Source organism: Erythranthe guttata, chromosome 7 (assembly GCF_056151865.1).
Source record: "Erythranthe guttata isolate IM_541 chromosome 7, IM_541, whole genome shotgun sequence".
Lineage (NCBI taxonomy): Eukaryota > Viridiplantae > Streptophyta > Magnoliopsida > Lamiales > Phrymaceae > Erythranthe > Erythranthe guttata.
Window position 1 is genome coordinate 8,800,765 of NC_142539.1, and position 21,941 is coordinate 8,822,705.

General features: G+C 33.8%; 1 pseudogene; it reads right to left on the minus strand.

Annotated features, from left to right (window-relative positions):
* Positions 1–927: 927 nt before the first annotated feature.
* LOC148769154 (uncharacterized) lies at positions 928–6,773 on the minus strand (annotated as a pseudogene).
* Between the last annotated feature and the right edge of the window lie 15,168 nt (positions 6,774–21,941).

Consider the following 21,941-nt stretch of genomic DNA (forward strand, 5'->3'; position numbering starts at 1 on the left):
TCCTTTTTGTCCAAGATTTTTACTTTCTTTGTCCCACACATAATGTTCAGGGAACTCTTTGTAAAGATACTTTCTTGCTTTCTCACTTTTAGTACACATAGAAAAAAAAACTCGGTAGGCATTGTTCTAGATATATGATCCCATTTGAGAACGTTTTCTAAATCTTGAGTTGCCCAATAAGTCACAAAATGTTGGTCAGGTAGATGAAGCTGCAAATCAATCACTGGTGGAGATATTTCATTCAAATTGAATTCATAAATTCTCCAAATAAATTCTTTGATTTCATCAATTTGAGATTCCTCCCTATTTTCTGAGATGTTTACAGCCACTCTATCATGTCCTCTGTATATATATTTGTATAGATATTTCACAGCTGGAACCCCAAAACATATCTCCATATTCATATGACAATTGTACCTAGACAAGTGATATGGGTTAAAAGGTATTACCCATTGGTTATTCAATTGAGCCCTTCGAACTTGTACACTAATTCCATCTTTTCTCCTCATATAAATTGGATATCCATCATTTCCATGTAATGTATTCTCACAGTATGGACGTGGATCATGATATTTGCATTTATCATCCACCATGCAAGAATTTTTCTTGTTAAGTTCCCCACATGGTCCATGCATCATATGCTTAACAACCAACTTGTGAAGTGCAGGATATTTTTGTGGATCTAGTAGCTCGACACTTACAATTTTATCATAGTTGTCTGGGCTTGTAAATTTGTACTTAGACTTCAATATTATCAGCATATGAGCATGTGGTAGTCCCCTCTTCTAAAATTTAATTACATGGACATGAGCAGCCACTTTCCCAAATATCTCTTTTTTAAATAGTTGATCTTCCAAGTCCTGCACAACTTTGCTCGGAAAACCCTTGCTGTTAAATCTGGTCGATCATACAGGTTATCTTGTATTTCTTTGCAATTCGGATTGCAGGTCATTGTAAGGAAAAAATCAGGTTTTCCGAATCTTTGGACTAACGATAATGCATCAAGATATATGCGGCGCATGTCTCTTAGCCCCCGATAAAGGATGGTGGAAGAACAATTCTTTTCCGGACCTCACCGCCTCTTGTCTTTCCTCTTTGCACACTATTGATGATTTCTTTATATATCTTGGATCTCAAATTTGCTTGACTTTGTCGGCAGTAATCTAACCTTGTGGTCTCTAATTTTATGTAAATGTCAACCACATATTTTTGTAGTAGACGTCCTGCAAAAAGCAATGCCGATTGTCTTAGTTTTCTTATTTGTAGCCTGTAAAAATTGTATTCCCAATAAGAGACCTTTTTAATATTTTGACCACGTATTCCTATACAGAAAAATAATGGAATAAATGAATCAATATTTTTTTTGAATTAAGTAATAAGTAATTATGTTATGAATATTTTTATGTGATGATAATTTTGTATTTAATATTTAATATACGTACCTTGTTGTTCTTGTGAAAGGAAGTCATCAGCCGAGGTAAAAGTCGCCATTGTAGAACTATTATGGATGTCTATATCATCTGTACAAACCAAAGTAATTACCCATAATTAATTTGACTAAGTAATGTTTTTGGTAAGAGTAATATAATATATAATTATGCATAATGCTCAATTTATTTTAATTTTGTTTTTGGAATAGACAAGTTCTTTGAATAACGGTGAAATAAAATTCAATTATATATATATAGTTGGAAATGAATAAGCTAGATTCATTAATCAAGTTTAAAGTATTGAAGGTTCTAGAATTCATGAATGTGGAAGAATACATGAATGTGTGTTTTGGAGAGATTCGTGTATAATGCTATGGAGGAAGAATAGTATTAATTATGTGTTCATGTATTTGTTTAGATACATGCTAGGAAAATCCTATAAATAGTCTATGTAGTTTTTCATTTGGAGAACGTGAAAAAACAAGAAGTATTCTAGAGAGAATCAAAAGAGAGTTCTTGAGTGAGTTTATATATATATTCGTGTTGATTGAGTGAGTAACATATTTTTATCTCCTCTCCACTACTCCTCCTCTCTATTTTAAGTTATTCCGCTGCGTGTTTTCACTCTATATTATTAAATCGATCCAACAAAGTGGTATCAGAGCCACGTCTTAATAGAAAAGATCGATGGCAACCACAAATGGAGCTTTCCCATTTCAAAAGCTTGCAAAAGAGAACTATGATCGATGGAGCTTACAAATGAAAACTTTCCTTGGTGGACAAGACGTTTGGGAAGCCGTTGAAGAAGAATACGTTGAACCGGAGAATTTGGCTTCATTAAGCCAAGCCCAAAGAAGACATCCAAAGAAGCCAAGGTGAAAGATCAAAGAGCGCTATCCATCATCCAACTCGGTGTAGATGATAGTAACTGTTGGGTGCTAAATACCTAACACGCAAGTGCACGTATCGCAAACAAGTAGTAAAAGTGGACTCGTGAGAGTCGGATGTCGATCCCATAGGGAATACGCAAATTATCAAATCCTAAGTACCAAATTCTAACAATTATGATTTTTATCCACCTTACGCAAGGTTGTCAAATTTAATCAACTAAACAATTAAATTAATTATGAAAGCAAATAAATACGAGAAAATATCTATAAAAACGGACCTAGGATTTTATCTTCCCCCTATGCAAGAATTGCTCACCCAAAACCCCTCAATTATGAAATATATGATTCATGATTATTAACCCGAGACACTAATTTACTCATAACCCGCTGTCGCGTGTATTATGAGTCTATTATTCATAAACGGTTCACTATATGTCTATGCAAACAAATTATGAATAAAGCATTAACTAACAAGTCTCGTAAATGGCTACCTAAGGTGATATATGTCTGTCTACGACACCACATGCAATTGACACACTCATCCGGTGAAAACTACTTGAAGGTTCTTATACTTACCGTCTAATTATCAAAATAGCTCTGTCGAGTCAATCCCAATAATCACAGATAAAGCACATAAATTGATCAAGTTCATGCACTAACAATCATAACAAGTAGAAGAAATAATCATAAAATCATAATTGCATAATCTCAAGAAAACGGGTTCACCATCCCCACATAGGGTTCCAACAAAATCCTACATTAAAAGCTTAGCTACTCGTAATTCTTATGATAAACAAAATAGAATAAATAAAAGAGATAAGAAAAACTATGCTTGAGTCTTCGTTGATCTTCGTTCTTCGCATTTTGTGGTGTAAAATTTCGTGCCTATGGTGTAGAGACTTGTTGCTTTTATAGGCTTTTCTTGATAAGGAAGTAGTGGAAACCTAATAGGAATCAAGTTCCGCCACTTTTCCCCATCAGGATTTGTTCGTCGATTTGTCCCATGTTGGAGTCCGAATTTCGGAATGTTGTGTAAATAAGAATTGTAGCCCTTGAAATTAGCTTTCCAATGCCGTCAAAATCACCTAATTCGGAGTTCGTATGAGAGAGATATTCTCGAAATGGTGGACACTGTCAAAGCTGTGGCGAGATTCCTTCTTCCAATTTGATTTGTTTCCTTATTTGCAACTTTTTCCTTTCTTTTTAATCTTTTTTCCTTCATGGACATCTAATTCTCGTTTTTCACCTATAAAACACAAAATCAATCAATTAAAGCACAAATATAATTAAATCTAAACAAAAGATCCACGTAAAGTAAACGTATTGAGTGTAATATCTACACTCAACAGTAACTTTGAGAAGATTTCTCAAGCTACTACGGCGAAGCAAGCGTGGGATATTCTTAGCGATGCTTTCAAAGGCATTGATAAGGTGAATAAGGTACGACTCCAATCACTTCGTGGAGAGTTCGAGTCTTTGAAGATGAAAGACTTCGAAGATGTTTCCGACTACGTCTCAAGGGTGGTTTTGATCGTTAACCAACTTGAAAGAAATGGTGAAACAATGGAAGAGAGAAGAGTGGTCGAAAAAATACTTTGATCCCTTGATCCTAAGTTCGACTACATTGTCGTGGCAATTGAGGTGTCAAACGATGTTGAGATTCTTAAAGTGAACGGGGTATTGGGCAAGTTACAAGTCCATGAGGAGAAGATCAAGAGGCGAAACAAAGGGCCCGAAGTTGAACAAGCCCTTCAAGCAAAGACGAACCTTGCCGACCAACCGAAATATGATGGTGCACGATTTCGAGGCAGAGGTAGAGGTCGTGGTCGTGGACGTGGTTGTGGTCGTGGCAAAGGTCGTGAAGGACAATCCTCGTACGACAATGATGATACGAAGAAAGAGAATCGACCAACAAAAGGTCGTGGACGAGGAGGATTCAATCGACGTCAAGACAAGAAATATGCGAATGTTACAATTGTCACAAATACGGACACTATGCTTGGGAGTGTCGAAATGAGTCAAATGATGAAAAGACTCATTATGTTGAAGCAATGGAAAAAGAAGTTGCAGAGATATCCCTCTTGGCCTATGAGGTATCGATAGACGCAAAAGATAACTTGTGTTATCTTGATTCTAGTACAAGCAACCACATTTACTAAAGTAACAAAGTGGAGGACTCACTAGTAGCTGAATTAATGGAGCAGTTAAAACATAAGTCCCTTGAACTTGAGGTTAAAGATGCAAATAATCGGAAAATTAAGGAGAAACTCAAGCGAAAGACCTCAGAATGTACGGAGTTGCAAGAAACCAATGTCAAATTGCAAAAAGTGATCTCTCGTATTGTCGAACAGAGAACCTTCATTCAACCAACTAGAAATGTGAATGAGTCAAATAATATGTTGCCTCTACAAGCTCAAGCAAGAGAGATTGAAGAACAAAGAAAACAATTAGTTGAAGCAACCGAGTCAAAGAAGGAGCTAGAGCTACGCAATAAGAAACTTGAAATCGAAAGTTCGTACGCTAATAAATTAGCATCAACTGCCGTAGTTGAATTCAAGATTTTGTCTGAACAAATTGAGAAGCTAGTGAATCACAACGAGAAGTTAATGAAGCACAATGAAAAGCTAGTGAATCACAATGAGATATTAGCTATCGAGATGCAAGCTGCTTTGACGGGAAAAGGTCAAGTAGAAGCTGAATATGTGGCCGCGACATCGAGTGTATGTCATGCAATATGGCTAAGGAGCTTACTAAAGGAGCTCAATTTTGTTCAAGAAGATTCGACACAAGTTTTTGTCGATAACAAATCAGCGATTGCACTAGCGAAAAATCCAGTGTTTCATGATCGAAGCAAACATATTGATACTCGATATCATTTCATCCGAGAGTGCATTGCAAAGAAGGAAGTTCAAGTGAAGTTCGTGAAGTCCGAAGATCAAATTGCCGATATCTTCACGAAACCCCTCAAGAGAGAATCGTTGGAGAAGTTGAGTAGTCAACTTGGAATGTGTGAATCAAGCTTAGGGGGACGTGTTGGAAATGAATAAGCTAGATTCATTAATCAAGTTTAAAGTATGGAAGGTTCTAGAATTCATGAATGTGGAAAAATACATGAATGTGTCTTTTGGAGAGATTCATGTATAATGCTATGGAGGAAGAATATTATTAATTATCTGTTCATGTATTTGTTTAGATACATGCTAGGAAAATCCTACAAATAGGCTATGTAGTTTTTCATTTGGAGAAAGTCAAAAAACAAGAAGTATTCTAGAGAGAATCAAAAGAAAGTTCTTGAGTGAGTTTATATATATATATATTCGTGTTGATTGAGTGAGTAACATATTTTTATCTCCTCTCCACTACTCCTCCTCTCTATTTTATGTTATTGCGCTGCGTGTTTTCACTCTATATTATTAAATATCCAATATATATATATATATATATATATATATATAAAATGAGATGGAGTAGATATTATTTTTTAAATTATGGAGAAGGTAAATAGAAATAGAACCTTCTTATACAGTAGGTTAGCCTGCATCACCAATACTTTGGGTTCTTATTTTTGGAATATTTTGATGCCATCCTGTATCTCCTCTTGGAAAAACAAGTGGGTATTGCATCTTATCATAACATCCGTAATAATGTTTTATTCTATGCCTTCGGCCGAATGTGCATGAACAACAATATCTCATTCAGATGTTATATTATCTTCTAACCAAATAGCTGCAACTTGTTCCGCTTTTGGAGAATTATATACTCGTTGATCCAAGTTCACATCTTTTAAAATATGGAGATGAACATCATCCATTGAAGGGTAGTCCTTTAACGCTCTGAAAATTTTCGCATATGGGCTAGCATCCATAATGTTCATAATTTTGTTGATGATTGCTTCTTTCAATTCAGCATTTTTAAAAAAAATTAACCTATACTCGATCTCTTTCTCAGTTTCAACAAAATATAACTGAAAATTAGCAGGGCCAGCTTCATTTGGAAATAGTTCGGGAAGATCATGATAAACCATGCCTTGTGCTCGAAAGGTGTAAACCCCACGCCTAGAAAGTTCTTTGTCTAATTTCACACCGAATAAGGTAAAGGAGAATATGGAATTTAGTTTACGGATATTTCGGCGAAAATTAATGGCCTCTTCGGACTGAGAAACAAACAAATCGTACAATTCATTTGGTACTTGAATTGGAGCAAGTCTAACATTTCCATTGCCACGACAGAGTGTGGGTGGCTCCTATTCAAATTTTATGGCATGGCAGTGAATGCAATTAGGTACTTTTTTCAATTCACGAATCTCTGAGCATACGGGATTATAAATGGTTTGACCTATTAAAATAAATATTGAATCAATAAATTTGGTTGAAACAAATGGAATTTGTATTTTCAATGTAATTTAAAAACTATAGAGATATTTTTTACCTCCGAAAAGTTGATGAGGAATCATTTTTGCTCTAAGAAGCCACTTAGTCGTTAAATTTGCATATTTGTTTTCTATCAAAACTAATCATTTTTCATTCAAGGGCATATTTGAAGAGGATGGAATAAGTTCTTCACAGTGATTCGTGTCATCCGCCAATAACTTGATTACCTTCTTCATTTTCCTGGCACTGTTAACTTTATCTATGTATTCTTGTCTCTTTATAGGAGTTAGTGCGACATATTTTCTCGTCATCCTATCTAGTCTTGGTTTTCGTAATACATCTGAAATAATAATGTTAGGATAAGAAACTATTCCGTACATAATTCTATAGAAATATTTTGAATTACTAAATAAATCATGGAAAATAATACTTACCAGAATTCGACTCTTGATCATTAATTTGTTTATGCCGTAGCATTGTGAAATCAATATGCTGCAAAGTGAAACAATCAGTAACTTAAGTATAAAGTATGTAAATAAACAAACAATTACATAAAGATAGAAATGATAGTATACATATGATCTAGTCATGACATGGAAATTTTGTTTATATTTGTCTCATTGAATTTGCCATGACAAATATCTTTTATGAAAAAAGAATTGAAGACAAAAAAATAGATGATTGATGTTGGGCTAAATGACATAATCTGTCATTCTATTTATTTCAAGTTTTGATGAACATTTCAATTTTTGCAATGTATAGTGAAATTAATTTGATGAGTTTTGTTTTTGTCATTGAGATGACATGTCTTTGGAGTGGCTTCCACAATATGGTGTGACTTCCAACAGATGTACTTAAGGCATAGTTTGATACCCACACACCAACATTGTTTCTTCTGTACGAAAACATTGTCTACCAGTCCATTCTAATTGATTGAATGAAACTTAGCAATATAATACATTGTTTGCGTATTTATATTTAAATCATTCTTCCACATTTGTATTGATGGTTTGAAATACATGAGAAACTTAGAACAAAATGTTCTGTAGGATACTATTTTGAAATGACCCAAAATGGAAAACTCGGGTGAAGTAAAATGAATAGACACAACTTAGAGGGCGTTTGGCTAAGCTTATTTCAAATAGCTGATAAACTCTTACGTCTAATAAGATGTTTTAAGAGTTGATAAGCTGTTACATCTTATTTTTAGGATTAATTTTTAGAGTGTTTGGATAATCAACTTATTTCCTATTTTTGCTCAATATAAGATCTTAAATAAAAAGGTGGGGTAGAGGTACTTTTTTTAAAAGATTTTATTTGCTCTTCAACAGCTTATTTAAAAAAAATAAGATCTTTTTAAAAAAAATTACCAAACACTTTGGAAGAGCTTATAAGCTCTAAAACATCTTATAAGCTCCTTTTAACATCTTATAAGCTTAGCCAAACACCCTCTTAATCATAGTTATGCAGACAAAATGAATATGTTCCTTTGCTACTTACAACTCAAGAAAATTAATTTGACTAATAAAATATTAGAAGAAACTATATAATCTTATACCCACATTTATATAATAACGACACAGTCCCACAAATATGATGAAAGAAAATACGATGATTCAAGAAAACCTGGTTGAAGAAAGAAAATCTACTAAAAAACCCTGTTGGAATATGAATGCAAGAAAAAAATAAAATTGGCTGACCTTTTAATTTAATAGATTATTGCAGGGCGTGAATTCGATTTCTTCTTCGATGTCCTCATATTTTCAAAACCGAACAAGAACTCGACCGATATTGCTACGGCGTATGTAGCTGTTAGACTTCAATACCTTGAAGGAATTCGGTACTGACACGTATTACTCTCCAATAAGAACAATCACAAACTTGTGCGGGAAAAAGAGGAACTTGATCTCTGCATATACCAAAAACGAAAAACGATTGTTACAAGAAACAAGATAAAGTAGGAAATAAGTAGCACAAGTTCTTGCTTTCTATATTCCTATATTGTGGACATAACCGTCATGTTTATTATTCTTAAAATATTATTATTATGATTAATGTGTAATTAATGAATTAATTGTAAAAGTATTATGTTTAAATGCCCTGGCCGTGGGGTGGGAAGAATAACTATTTGACTATAAGATGGATGTAAATAACCAATTATAGTAAATAGTTTTCCATGTGTCCCATATTATATGTCTTTTTAGAGAGTTTTTCTTGTCCCAAATTATTTGTCATTTTAGATTTTCAATGCATTATTAATTTCATTATTTTCTGTTAGAATCTCGGTGGGATTCTAAGTCCACAACATCAAGTGGAATTCTATGGAGATATGTATTAATATGAGGAACATATTTTCCTTAGTTATCTCATTAGATAATTTGAGAATAAATAAATTATCTCTCCATATTAATCACATGAACGTGTAGGAATTTCACCTTTTTAATATTGTGTTTATCGTCATTAATTAGTTTAGGTCTTCACAAGCATATAAAAGGAGGAGCTAATGCTGACGTGGATGATTTACCACGTCACCCTCCACCGCCCTCCAAGTCTACCAAGCCAAGTAAGCAAAGGGGAAGAATGAAGTCATTTACAAGAAGAGCTGCCCAAGTACCACCTACAGGGGGAGAAACACATGCAGGAGAGGCTGACTCCGTTGTGAACCACCTGCTGAAGCCACTACTGCTGGAACAGTTGCTGAAACTGTGGCACTTACTAATGCAGCAGTTGATGCCACTCTTGTTGCTGAAAGAGATGATGATGATGAGCTGTTCCTTTAATGTTGAGGATGATCTTTAGTTTTAATTGTTTTCTTCTATCCTCTATTGTTTTATTTTCAGGCGTTTTACTTAGGGGGAGAAAATGATTAGAATCAATCAATGACAAAGGGGGATATTGTTAGAATCTAATTGGATTCTAATAAACAAGGGAGGAGTAAAGACTTGTGCAACAAGTCCTTATGTACCGTGAAACACAAAAGGGAAGTCTCCTTGTTTACTTTAATTCTTTAATTTGTCATTAATTGTTTCTTTTATATAGGAAACTATCTTATTAATTAAAAAGAGTTATTCTTAACTTAATGACTTGTGTAGAAGTCTTGTGGAAGATGAATTCTTTCGTTCCATATATTTCACACAGACGTGTGAGAATCAAGAGAATGGATAATTCCTTTTTTTATTTTTTCTTATATTGTCATTAATTGGAATATTATTATTTATATGGGATCTCTCTTTTATTTTAATAATATATTATTAGATATGTATCTTACAAATCTCGTGTACGTATCTAACTTTAATTTGTTTGCTTATACAGGAGTCTTTCCCTGGCTATATAAAAAAAAGAGAAGCAGCAACAGAATACCGTGTGTCTTTTTGGAGAGAAACAAATCTCTCTTTTCTTTGTTGTTGTTGTGTGCCTTCCTTGAGAGAAAAATATTTATCTTTTCTTTGTTGCTTCTACAATGACTTTTTATCGAGAGAAAGTATACAGAGAAAATATTCTTGGCTCTCGTTTTTATTGTTCCATCGTGATACGTTCTTTTCATAGAAAATATACCGACTTCAAGGCTTTGTGGTGAAGACACCAAGATTCAAGGAGTATCACAAGTTTTCTTCTTCTATATAAAAAGAAGATCGGTTCTTCGGGAGAGGGGCCTTAACAGATCTCAGGACGAGATCGATCCGCCGATTGAGGGATTCAGCGTTGAAGGGAGTTCAACCGAGCGGAGCAAAGGACGTGCTGCAAATTGAAGATTTATAATTCAGTGTAGTATACAAGAACGGCGTCAACAAAGAGGGAGTCTTTGTATTTTGATTAAGTCCTACTATTGTATTCGAACCACATTAAATTTGTGTCTCGTTTATTTCTGTTTTTACAAACTGTTTCACTAACTGTTGCAACACTTCACGCAATAGTAACGAAAAAACTGAATCTGACACAAATAATTTAATCTGCACGAAATAAATTATAACAATTGGCATCAGAGCCTGTCACTAGATACACTTAGTGAGATTTTGGGATTTAATTTTTTATTTGTTTTGAGCAGATATGCTTCATCGTGAAGGAGCGTCTACAGTACGACCACCTCTCTTGGATGGATCGAATTACACTTACTGGAAATCGAAGATGAAGATGTTCATCAAGTCTGTTGATGAACGAGCTTGGCGTGCTATCGTGACTGGTTGGAACCCGCCCATGGCTAAAGGAACGGATGGTATGCAAACGGTAAAACCAGAAGAATCATGGACTAATGAAGAGATATTACTTGCCAATTACAACTCAAGGGCGATAAACTCAATTTTCAGTGGCGTTGGTGACAATCAGTCAAACTGATATCATCATGTGAATCAGCAAAAAGGGCATGGGAGATCCTACAAGTGATGTATGAAGGCACATCAAGTGTTAAAACATCTAAGCTGCAGATGCTAGTCTTCATATGGAGGAGGACGAGACGATTGCTGATTTTCACGCTAAACTGTGTGATATTTCAAATGAATCGTATGCACTAGGTGAACAATACTCGGAAACAAAGTTGGTAAGAAAGGCACTACGTTCATTACCAGAAATATTCGCTTACAGAGTTGCAGCAATCGAAGAAGTGAGAGATATCAATACACTAAAGCTAGATGAACTCATGGGTAAACTGCAAACCCAAGAAATGAATTTTAGAGCAAATATTCGAGAAAAGAAAAAGGTGAAGAATGTGGGCATACCAGTCTGAAGCTTCCCATGGCATCTCACAAGGCCAAATATTTCATGAGTATGACATTGATGTTGAAGAATCCTTAGCAATTCAGTCAAATAACCTCGAAAGCCTGCGTCAAAAAATTGAAAATAGAGGAAATTCCTCTCAATCAGGTAAGTCTGTTAAGCCTAAAAATTTTAAAAAGTTTTCTAATAATGGTTATTCTGATGATGCAAAGTCTAGGTGAATGCAATGTCGAGAGTGTGGGGGTTTTGGACATATTCAGGCCGAGTGTGCGAACACTTTGAAGAAAAACAAGATGTCACTCACGACTGTTTCGAGTGATAAAGAGGATAGTGATGAGGATGAGAACAACAAAGAAGATCAAACCACTAACTTTATGGCATTCAGTGGTACTACTTCGATGAGCAGAACCGAGGGAACTCCTGCAACAGTCTGTCCGACAGATTTCAGTTATGATAAATTATCTTCAAATAAGGACAATAGTCTGACTTCACCATTTAATTTTGCAGGTGACTCTGAGAGCAGTAGTGATGATGAAGAGTCAACCCTCGAAGAGGTCAAAGATGTATACGAAAAAAAAAGTATCGGAAGTGGGTTGAAGTATTTCAGGTAAATAAGCGCCTTGAAAATGATAAGCGTGTTCTCATAGAAGAAAATGAAATGTTGAAGGTAAGAATTTCTACTCTTGAACAAAATGCTATTTCTACTAGTAGAGAAACAGATATGTTGAAGGTTAAATTTGCTCAAACCCAAGATGCTATTTCTAAGTTTAATACTGGTACGCTTACTTTGAATGAAATTTTGAACAAAAATCAGCCGAACTATGGTCGTATAGGTATAGAGGGTAATCAGCTATCTAATGATGCATTGAAACAAAAAGAGGATCCATAAAGAAAAATCAATTTTGTTAAACAATCCACTGTTTCACAAATTGTTGCGACAGTTGCATCAACAAAATCTTCTCAAAGAAAAGTTTTTGTCCCTACCTGTCATTTTTGTCATGTTCTTGGTCATATACGGCCCAGATGTTTTAAGTACTTGAAAATGGTTAAAAGAATAATGGCCCGCTCACCACTTTCCGCTAAAATTGATCACACTTTTGTGTCTTCTCACAAACCCAAGATAAAGGTTGATTTAGTGAATAAAACTCAACAAAAAATCTGGGTAAAAAAGTCTGATCTTAATTGTTTATCTGCCATTACTTCATTAAAATCATTAAAATCATGTGATGATAGTACTAACTGTTCCAACAGTTCTGGTGACAAAGCTACTTTGGGGAATAAAAAACTTGGTAATCTGAATTGTGATAATTTGTATGCGAAAAATAAGTTTATGAATCGAATTCACCATTCGAGAACTAAGCTTACTGATGTTTGTCATTGTTTCATAAGGAGCTTGGTCGAAAAGGGGGTTGTCTCAATTGATTATGTTGCAACGGAGAATGAATTAACTGATGCTTTTGCAAAAACCCTTGATGCACAGAGATTTGATTCCTTGCGAAAATCGCTAGGAATTTATGTTGTTTAATCTGATGCAGTTGCATGAACTGTTGCAACAGTCTGTGTGTTCAAACTTGCAACTTTTAGTGGTAGGATACTTCATATGTTTTTGCATCTCATATAGGACCTGCATTAAGCATACTACATATGATTGAGACAAACGTGAATTTGGTACTTCGTGTACTTCTAAACTTTGTGGGGGTAGAACGTCATCAATTCCCAAAATGATTACTTAAAAGGCTCCAACTTATTTATTTCTCTGAATAGTCTTGTCATGGTTGGATGTTTTTATCGGGAAAAGCTGCCTCTTTTAATGAGTGTAAGCTAATCTTGAACTACTGTTACTAATATATATATCTACAACCATTTGGTCAGTGAATAGTTCGAAGCATTTTTGAGTCGAGTCAGTAAATCACGTGTCCGAAAGCTCGCTACAAGGCTCAATTAGAAAGCCCAGGGAACTACACATTGCACGGCCAATATAAATTATATATATGGTCAGTGAGTTCAAAGCCTAGTTGAGTTGAGCCAGTAAACCACTTGACCGAACACTCACTACAAGGCTCAATTAGAAAGCCCAGGGGACTACACATTGCACGACCACCATAATCTCGTTCTTTTTAATTGCTCTGTTTTTCATGGGAAAAAGATACCATTAGACGTGTGTGTACGCTACTTAATAAGAGCATCTTTGTGCTTGACTTGGGATTATGAAGTTTATAGGTTGCATTGGCAGTCGGATTTTTGGGGATTGCGCTTATCGTGAATGTGAAGATAAATCCCATATGTTTTGTTTGTCCATGAAGTATCCTATTCACATATGTCTCTTCACTCATGTTTATTTCTCATGTTTACTTCTTGTCTTGCATTAGGCATTATTTAGAAAAAAAAAAAAAAAAAAAAAAGGGAGAGCGACAGGATATTTGTTTATGTGCCGGTTAAATTTAATTTTTTGTTACAACCGGATCTATTGGGCCTATTACTCACAGTTCCACGTTTCGTATGAAGTTTGGCAAAGTTTGTAGTCTTTGTTATTTAATGTTGGATTTGATATCATTATCCTTTGATTTTCGCATTGCAATTATCGTGTGGTATTGAGTTGTGAGTTTGTGATTTTGTGTGCACGTTATGTATGGTGATTGTTCTCACTTACTTTCAAGATTATCTCTTCGTTTGATCTTATTGTTAAGTGTTTGAACAGATTGTTCGACACATCAAGATCATTAGTCCATGTTGATTTTTCTATGCATGGTGATTGCCCAGAAAGGAGGAGAAAAGAACAGTAACGATGGCCTGAACACAGGGGGAGTTCCGACAACTGTTGCTACAGTGCATCTAACAGTTGCTGGAACAGTGCAGGATTGCAGGGGGAGTTCAGACAACTGTTGAAACAATGCATCAGACAGTTGCTGGAATAGTGCAGAAATACAAGACACATAATGAGCATTGTGAAGAGAAGTTGTTCCTGCTACCGCATATCCTTTTATCTCGTGCTTATCTGAACGAATTATCTAATTTATTTTTGGAACTATGGTTTATTTACAGTTTACACTATCTGCTGAACTGTTTGATAAATTGTTGCAACCGTTTATATTTGCAGATGTTATTTTGAATTTGCTGACCCTTGTTCATGCATGTATCATATATTTATGTGGAGTTAATATTCTGACCAATCAATGCCAAAGGGGGAGAGTGTTAGAATCTCTGTGGGATTCTAAGTCCACAACATCAAGCGCAATTCTATGGAGATGTGTATTAATATGAGGAACATATTTTCCTTAGTTATCTCATTAGATAATTTGAGAATAAATAAATTATATCTTCATATTAATCACATGAACGTGTAGGAATTTCACCTTTTTAATATTGTGTTTATTGTCATTAATTGGTTTAGGTCTTCACAATAATATAAAAGAAGGAGCTAATGCTGACGTGGATGATTTACCACGTCACCCTCCACCGCCCTCCAAGTCTACCAAGCCAAGTAAGCAAAGGGGAAGAATGAAGTCATTTACATGAGGAGCTGCTCAAGTACCACCTACAGGAGGAGAAACACATGCAGGAGAGGCTGACTCCGTTGTGAACCACCTGTTGAAGCCACTACTGCTTGAACAGTTGCTGTAACTGTGGCACTTACTATTGCAGCAGTTGATGCCACTCTTGTTGCTGAAAGAGATGATGATGATGAGTTGTTCCTTTAATTTTGAGGATGATCTTTAGTTTTAATTGTTTTCTTCTATCCTCTATTGTTTTATTTTCAGGCGTTTTACTTAGGGGGAGAAAATGATTAGAATCAATCAATGACAAAGGGGGAGATTGTTAGAATCTAATTGGATTCTAATAAATAAGGGATGAGTAAAGACTTGTGCAACAAGTCTTTATGTACGGTGAAACACAAAAGGGAAGTCTCCTTGTTTACTTTAATTCTTTAATTTGTCATTAATTGTTTCTTTTATATAGGAAACTATCTTATTAATTCAAAAGAGTTATTCTTAACTTAATGACTTGTGTAGAAGTCTTGTGTAAGAAGAATTCTTTCATTCCATATATTTCACACAGACGTGTGAGAATCAAGAGAAGGGATAATTCCTTTTTATTTTTTCTTATATTGTCATTAATTGGAATATTATTATTTATATGGGATCTCTCTTTTATTTTAATAATATATTATTAGATATGTATCTTATAAATCTCGTGTACGTATCTAACTTTAATTTGTTTGCTTATACAGGAGTTTTTCCCAGGCTATATAAAAAAAAGAGAAGCAGCAACAGAATACCGTGTGTCTTTTTGGAGAGAAACAAATCTCTCTTTTCTTTGTTGCTGTTGTGTGCCTTTATTGAGAGAAAAAGATTTCTCTTTTCTTTGTTGCTCCTACAGTGACTTTGTATCGAGAGAAAATATACAGAGAAAATATTATTGGCTCTCGTTTCTATTGATCCATCGTGATACGTTCTTTTCATAGAAGATATACCGGCTTCAAGGCTTTGTGGTGAAGACACCAAGATTCAACGAGTATCACAAGTTTTCTTCTTCTATATAAAAAGAAGATCGGTTCTTCGGGAGAGGGGCCTAAACAGATCTCGGGAGGAGATCGATCCGCCGATTGAGGGATTCAGCGTTGAAGGGAGTTCAACCGAGCGGAGCAAAGGACGTGCTATGAATTGAAGATTTATAATTCAACGTAGTATACAAGAACGGCGTCAACAAAGAGGGAGTCTTTGTATTTTGATTAAGTCCTACTATTGTATTCGTAAAACTAAAAATTAGTAAATTTCATTTGCAGATCCCCGTGGATGTAGGGTACAATTGTATCCGAACCACATTAAATTTGTGTCTCGTTTATTTCTGTTTTTACAAACTGTTTCACTAACTGCTGCAACACTTCACGCAACAGTAACGAAAAAACTGAATCTGACACAAATAATTTAATCTGCACGAAATAAATTCTAACATTTTCAATTTTACCCTATATCACTCTTGATTAGTTAGTTGTAAAACAATTAATGTCAAGGATATATTAGTATTTTTCTATGCTTTTTACTATAATCTATACACATTAATTGATTTTCTTAATATATGTGCAACAACCCAAAACGTCACTTAAATTGGAACGGAGGGAGTACAATTTAAAAATGGTCTCAATTAGATTATATTTTTTGAGTTAGGAATTGTATAATTAAATGAATTTTAAATGTCACGGTATAATAAAAAGGACTACTAAAGAAGAGACATACTTTATCTTTGTACAAATGGCAAAAAGGCCCATCACATGGAACTTAAATGCATTTTGGTCCACAAAAAAAACAGTCTCTCAATTAAGCTCATCCCAATGTCTTTAGTCTAAAATACCCTCAAAAATATAATTCTTATCAATTCCACCCATTATACTCTAACTTCCTTAATATTACACATTGACCCCGAATTTAAACAAATATATCACATTAACCCCCAAAACTTTTTTTTTTCAGAAAATAATTTTTTTTCTGAAATGTTTTTTTTTTTCCGGCCAGATTCCGGCGTTGACTTTTTTTTTTTTTTTTTTTTTTGAAACTTTTTTTTCGTGAAATTTTTTTCCGGCCGGTCAACCACCGTTGACTGCCGGTCTCCGGCGTTGACTTTTTTTTTTTTTTCATTGTTTTCCTTGGAAAAAAAATATTTTAATTAATATGACTGTCTTGGCTACTAAATTACTGTCTCAGCAGTAATATTACTGTTTGGGATAGTAATATTATGAATATTATTTTTCCGAACAGTAATATTATTAATATTATTGTCTAAGACAGTTAAATTACTGTTGGAGACAGTAATTTAACATCCAAGGCAGTAATATTAATTAAAATAATTTTTTTTAAGGAAACAAATTAAAAAAAAAAAAAAAGGTTAATTAACAGTTAAATTACTGTCTCCGACAGTTAAATAACTGCCGGAGACAGTAATTTAGCAACGAATACTGTATTATTAATTAGAAATATTTTTTTTAAGAATAAAAAAGTCAATTAACAGTTAAATTATTGTCTCCGACAGTTAAATAACTGCTGGAGACAGTAATTTAGCAAAGAATACAGTAATATTAATTAAAATATTTTTGAAGAAAAAAAAAAAAACAAAAGAGTCAATTAACAGTTAAATTACTGTCTCCGACAGTTAAATAACTGCCGGAGACAGTAATTTAGCAGCCAAGACAGTAATATTAATTAAAATATTTTTTTTAAGAAAAAACAAAATTATAAATTATAAAAAAAAAAAAAAAAAAAAAAAAAAAAAATGTCAACGCCGGAGACCCGGCGGTCAACGGCAGTTGACCGGCCGGAAAAAAATTTTAGGAAAAAAATAATTTCAAAAAAAAAAAAAAAAATTCAACGCCAGAGACCAGCGGTCAACGGCGGCGACCGGCGGTCTCTGGTGGTGGCGGGGCAAAATTGGGGTCAAAATTGAAATTAGGGTTAAAATTGGTTAATTGATGAAATTGGGCTAAATTGGGGTGTAAATCATGAAATTGGAGTTGAATTGAGTTTCAATAAATTGGAGGTAATTTTGGTATATATAAAAGGATTTTCCTTATTTGCAAATAAGTTTGAATGGGCTGGATTTATTTGAAACACAAAAAAGTTGGATGTCCCTCTTTTAATTAAGTGCCCTTGTCATGGGCCTATTTGCCATTACCCCTTTATCTTTTGAGCTAATTACGAAAAAAACACCTCAACTAAGGCCTAATTATGAAAATGGTCCTCATGTTTGTGTGATTACGAAATCCCCCTCTGACCAGTATTTGACCGTTTACATTCATATAATTTTTTTTCACGTTTTTTTGTTCTGATATTTGAAAAAAAGTAAAGGTTAAATTATGAGAATCGCCCCTGAGATAATGTCTAACTACAAAAATCACCTCATGTATGAGTAATTACAAAAATCGACATGTGGTATGTTGTCGTCTTACATAGACCCCTTATGGTGTTTTAAAAAAAGTTAATATATTGACAATTACCCTAATGTCATTGTAAAAAAATAAGTAAAAATGATGACTTCTCTAGTCACTTAGTGGTTTTTTTTTTCTTCGTTTCTTTTTTCTTATAATTTATTTATATTTAATATATACTTTTTGCATTTAGGTTGTTATAAATTGAAACATTATTAAAAAAAAATCAAAATAAAAAATCAAAATATTTGTAACTTCAAATAAAAAATGCTAAAATAACTTTTTTTCCATATATTATAATTTACCTCGTAAATAATTAATATGATTACAATTACCCCTCAATTGGAAAAATGACAGTTTCAGAGGAATATTCCATGGAATAAAAAATATTCCATAAAAAATAACATCATAAGAGGACTGCGTAAGACGACAACAGAACTCATGAGGGTGTTTCAATAGGGGGATTTTTGTAATTAAACCTTACCTAAGAGAGAAGAATAGCACGAACTATGAAGTCCCACAACTATGCATATTTGCATGTTGAGGAAGCGCATAAGAAGGGGATAGTATTGAAGGAAATACATAGGCTATTATTAATGTTGTGGCCATTGCGAAGATCCTCAAATCTGGACTATTACAAAAGATATGACAACGTGCTGATATCATGTCAAAAAATCAAATACTAATAAAGTCAATGCAAGTAATCTGAAAATAATCAAAGAAACACTAAAATAGCATTAGACTACTCTTCTTCACTTTTCATTTTGATAGCACGCACCCCTCTTCTTTTGTTTTTCATTTTCCAATCTTGGAGGGTTTCGTCATCATAAAAAATCGTGACAATATTTATTTTCTTCTTAGTGAGCCGCTTTTTTCTTCTAGAAACATCTTCTTCATTGGAATGTTCTTCAACCTCAACTGTCTCAATTTTCCGCAAGGTGGATTTCTTCTTATTTTTTAGATCAGGCTCTATCTTTTCTATTCAATTGGATATTTTCTTCTTGGCGAGCGTCCTTTTTTTGCTGGAAACATCATATTCTGATTGTTTTTTGCGTTTGATTTCTTCTCTTTATTTAGTGTAAGCTCTAGTGTGTCGGCTACAATCTTCAATCGTTCAAGGATATTTTCTTTTTGATGAGCCTCTTTTTTTTGCTAGAAATATCTTCTTCACTGGAATGTTAATTCTTCAACCTCAATTGTGTCAATTTCTCCATGACACCGTTTTCAAGATGGTTCCTTCTCTTTATTTATCTCAGGCCCTATCTTTTCGATCGCTTCGGCTACAGCCTTTAGTTGCCCATTGGATATTGAAATGGAGTTGTTTGGTGTCATGAGAAAGTAAAATTTTCTGGATGCTTGGAAACTTAGTGCTCTAAGGTATTTGGAATTATTTTCCCCCTATAAGGAAACAAATATATACACATTATATGTTTTTATATTTTGTGTGTGAAATAAGATCGCACCGGATTATTTACCTATTCTATTGATTTAAGGTAATCATCAATGGAGCATCCAAATGTAAATTCTTGCTACCTCTTCAAACAATGTCATGTTTGCACATTCTGCTTCTTGTGTGGCCATCAAGATCAATCTGTATCTGAAATTATACAAATGTTTTTTTATATCTCAAATAAAGTATTATTATATCTTTTCTTTTGTATTTTTTTAGGGGTAAGTACATATAAATCCCCAAACACAAACTTAAAGTGGGGATTAGTCCCTACAGACGTTTCATAGGCGTATCAGTCTCTAATGCAAAGTTTTACATGCAGTTCAGTCCCTAGAGGTAAGTGAAAATTCTAAAATACCCTTTACTTTAATCTGAAATTACATATTTTTTTCATTTTCTCTCTCTTACTTTTCTCTTTCTTCTCTCTTTCCTCTTTCCTCTTTTTCTATGTCTCTTCTCGATCTCTCTCATTTTCTTGCCCGTTCCAATTCAATTTCTGTTATTTTTCTTCAAACAATAAACGAAAATGAACACGAAAAGGCGCAAGAAAACAAACTCCTAAATCAATACCAATGAAGCAACAAGAACAAAGAAAAGGAAGAACCAAGGTAGTAGAAGAAGAAAAAAAACAAAAAGAAAAGAGGAAAGAGACACATTTTCGAAGAATGGTGAAGGGGAAGAAATAAGATTTGATTTGTTTCCCCTAATCATTAGCTCGGTTCCAATATCTGTTATTTTGTTGTTCGAGTTTGTAAAGATCATTTATTTATTGTCGATTTTGAACACTCCTTTCTTGGGTATTATTCTTCGGCGACATTAGCATGTTCCCAAATATTTTTTACTCCTAGCAAGGATTTGATGTATGATGTTTGATGACTTTGATATAGGAAATGGGAAAAAGGTTTATTGTATTATTCTTGGTGATGTTGTAGTATGTGCCATATGCAATAGTGGTATTCCTAGTGCAATTGGATGGTGTTGAAAGAGAGTATTGGAAGTACTAGTAGTGGAACTTTATAGTAGGTTATATTTGATATAATTGTAATTATGTGTATGTAGTTGCAGGAATATATCCTCTGTTATAGAACTAACAATACTATTGGTCAGCTCTACTCGTACATTATATTGAAAACATTGTACCATATATTGTGATGAATTGCACTTACCTGTTGAACACATGGTACTATATTTTGTCATGAATTGATTTTATATGGTTGACTTGGCCACAAATAAATATAAATATTATAAGCGTACCATACTAATGAACAACAACTATTTTCTAGTTTATTTGAAGATACCGTGTCAATTCTAGATATGTACTTCACATGTGTATTCAGTATTCACTGTACTTACATGTTTCACACACCGGACTATAGTTTGTGATGAATTGTGTTATACCGATTTCTATGACACTTTAGTGATCAATTAGTATGGGAGATACATAAATTATGTTGTAGATGTGTATGTTAAGGTTGGTGAGCATTATTATTGCGTTTTGGAGTGTAAAATGCCATAAATATGTTGAATTTCATACATGATACTCATATAAGTGTACAAGATATCATAAATGTGTTGGATTTGTTACATGATACTCATATAAGTGTATAAGGCTCATGCGTAGAGCTAAAATTTCCCTCAAATGTTGCCATAATTTATGTTGATAGTCTTAAAATGAAGAAATACGTCTTAAAATGATATTTTATGGATGCATTGGCCCCACAATAATACAAAGAATATAGCACTACAATATAAATGGACAACATATACTTTATGAATAAACTTACAATACTATATGTCTGAATAACTCTAACTTTACCAGTTTATACATTGTAATTATAACTTGTGGAACAGAACATACTATATTTTGTGATAAATTGAGTTGAACCAATTTCCTTGACATTTTAATGATGAATTAGTATGGGAGATGCATAAATTATGTTTTAGATGAGTATTTTAAGTTTGGTGAACATTGGTGTTACGTTTGGAGTCCACAAATGTGTTTGATTTCCTACATGATATTCACATATAGTACAAGGCTTGTATGCATGACTAGTATTTTTCTCAAATGTTACCATAATTGATGTTGATGGATTCCCACGTTATCTCATTTCATGTAATTAGGCATAAAATTAAGGAATGCCTCATAAAATGAGTTTATATTGTTGCATTGGTCCC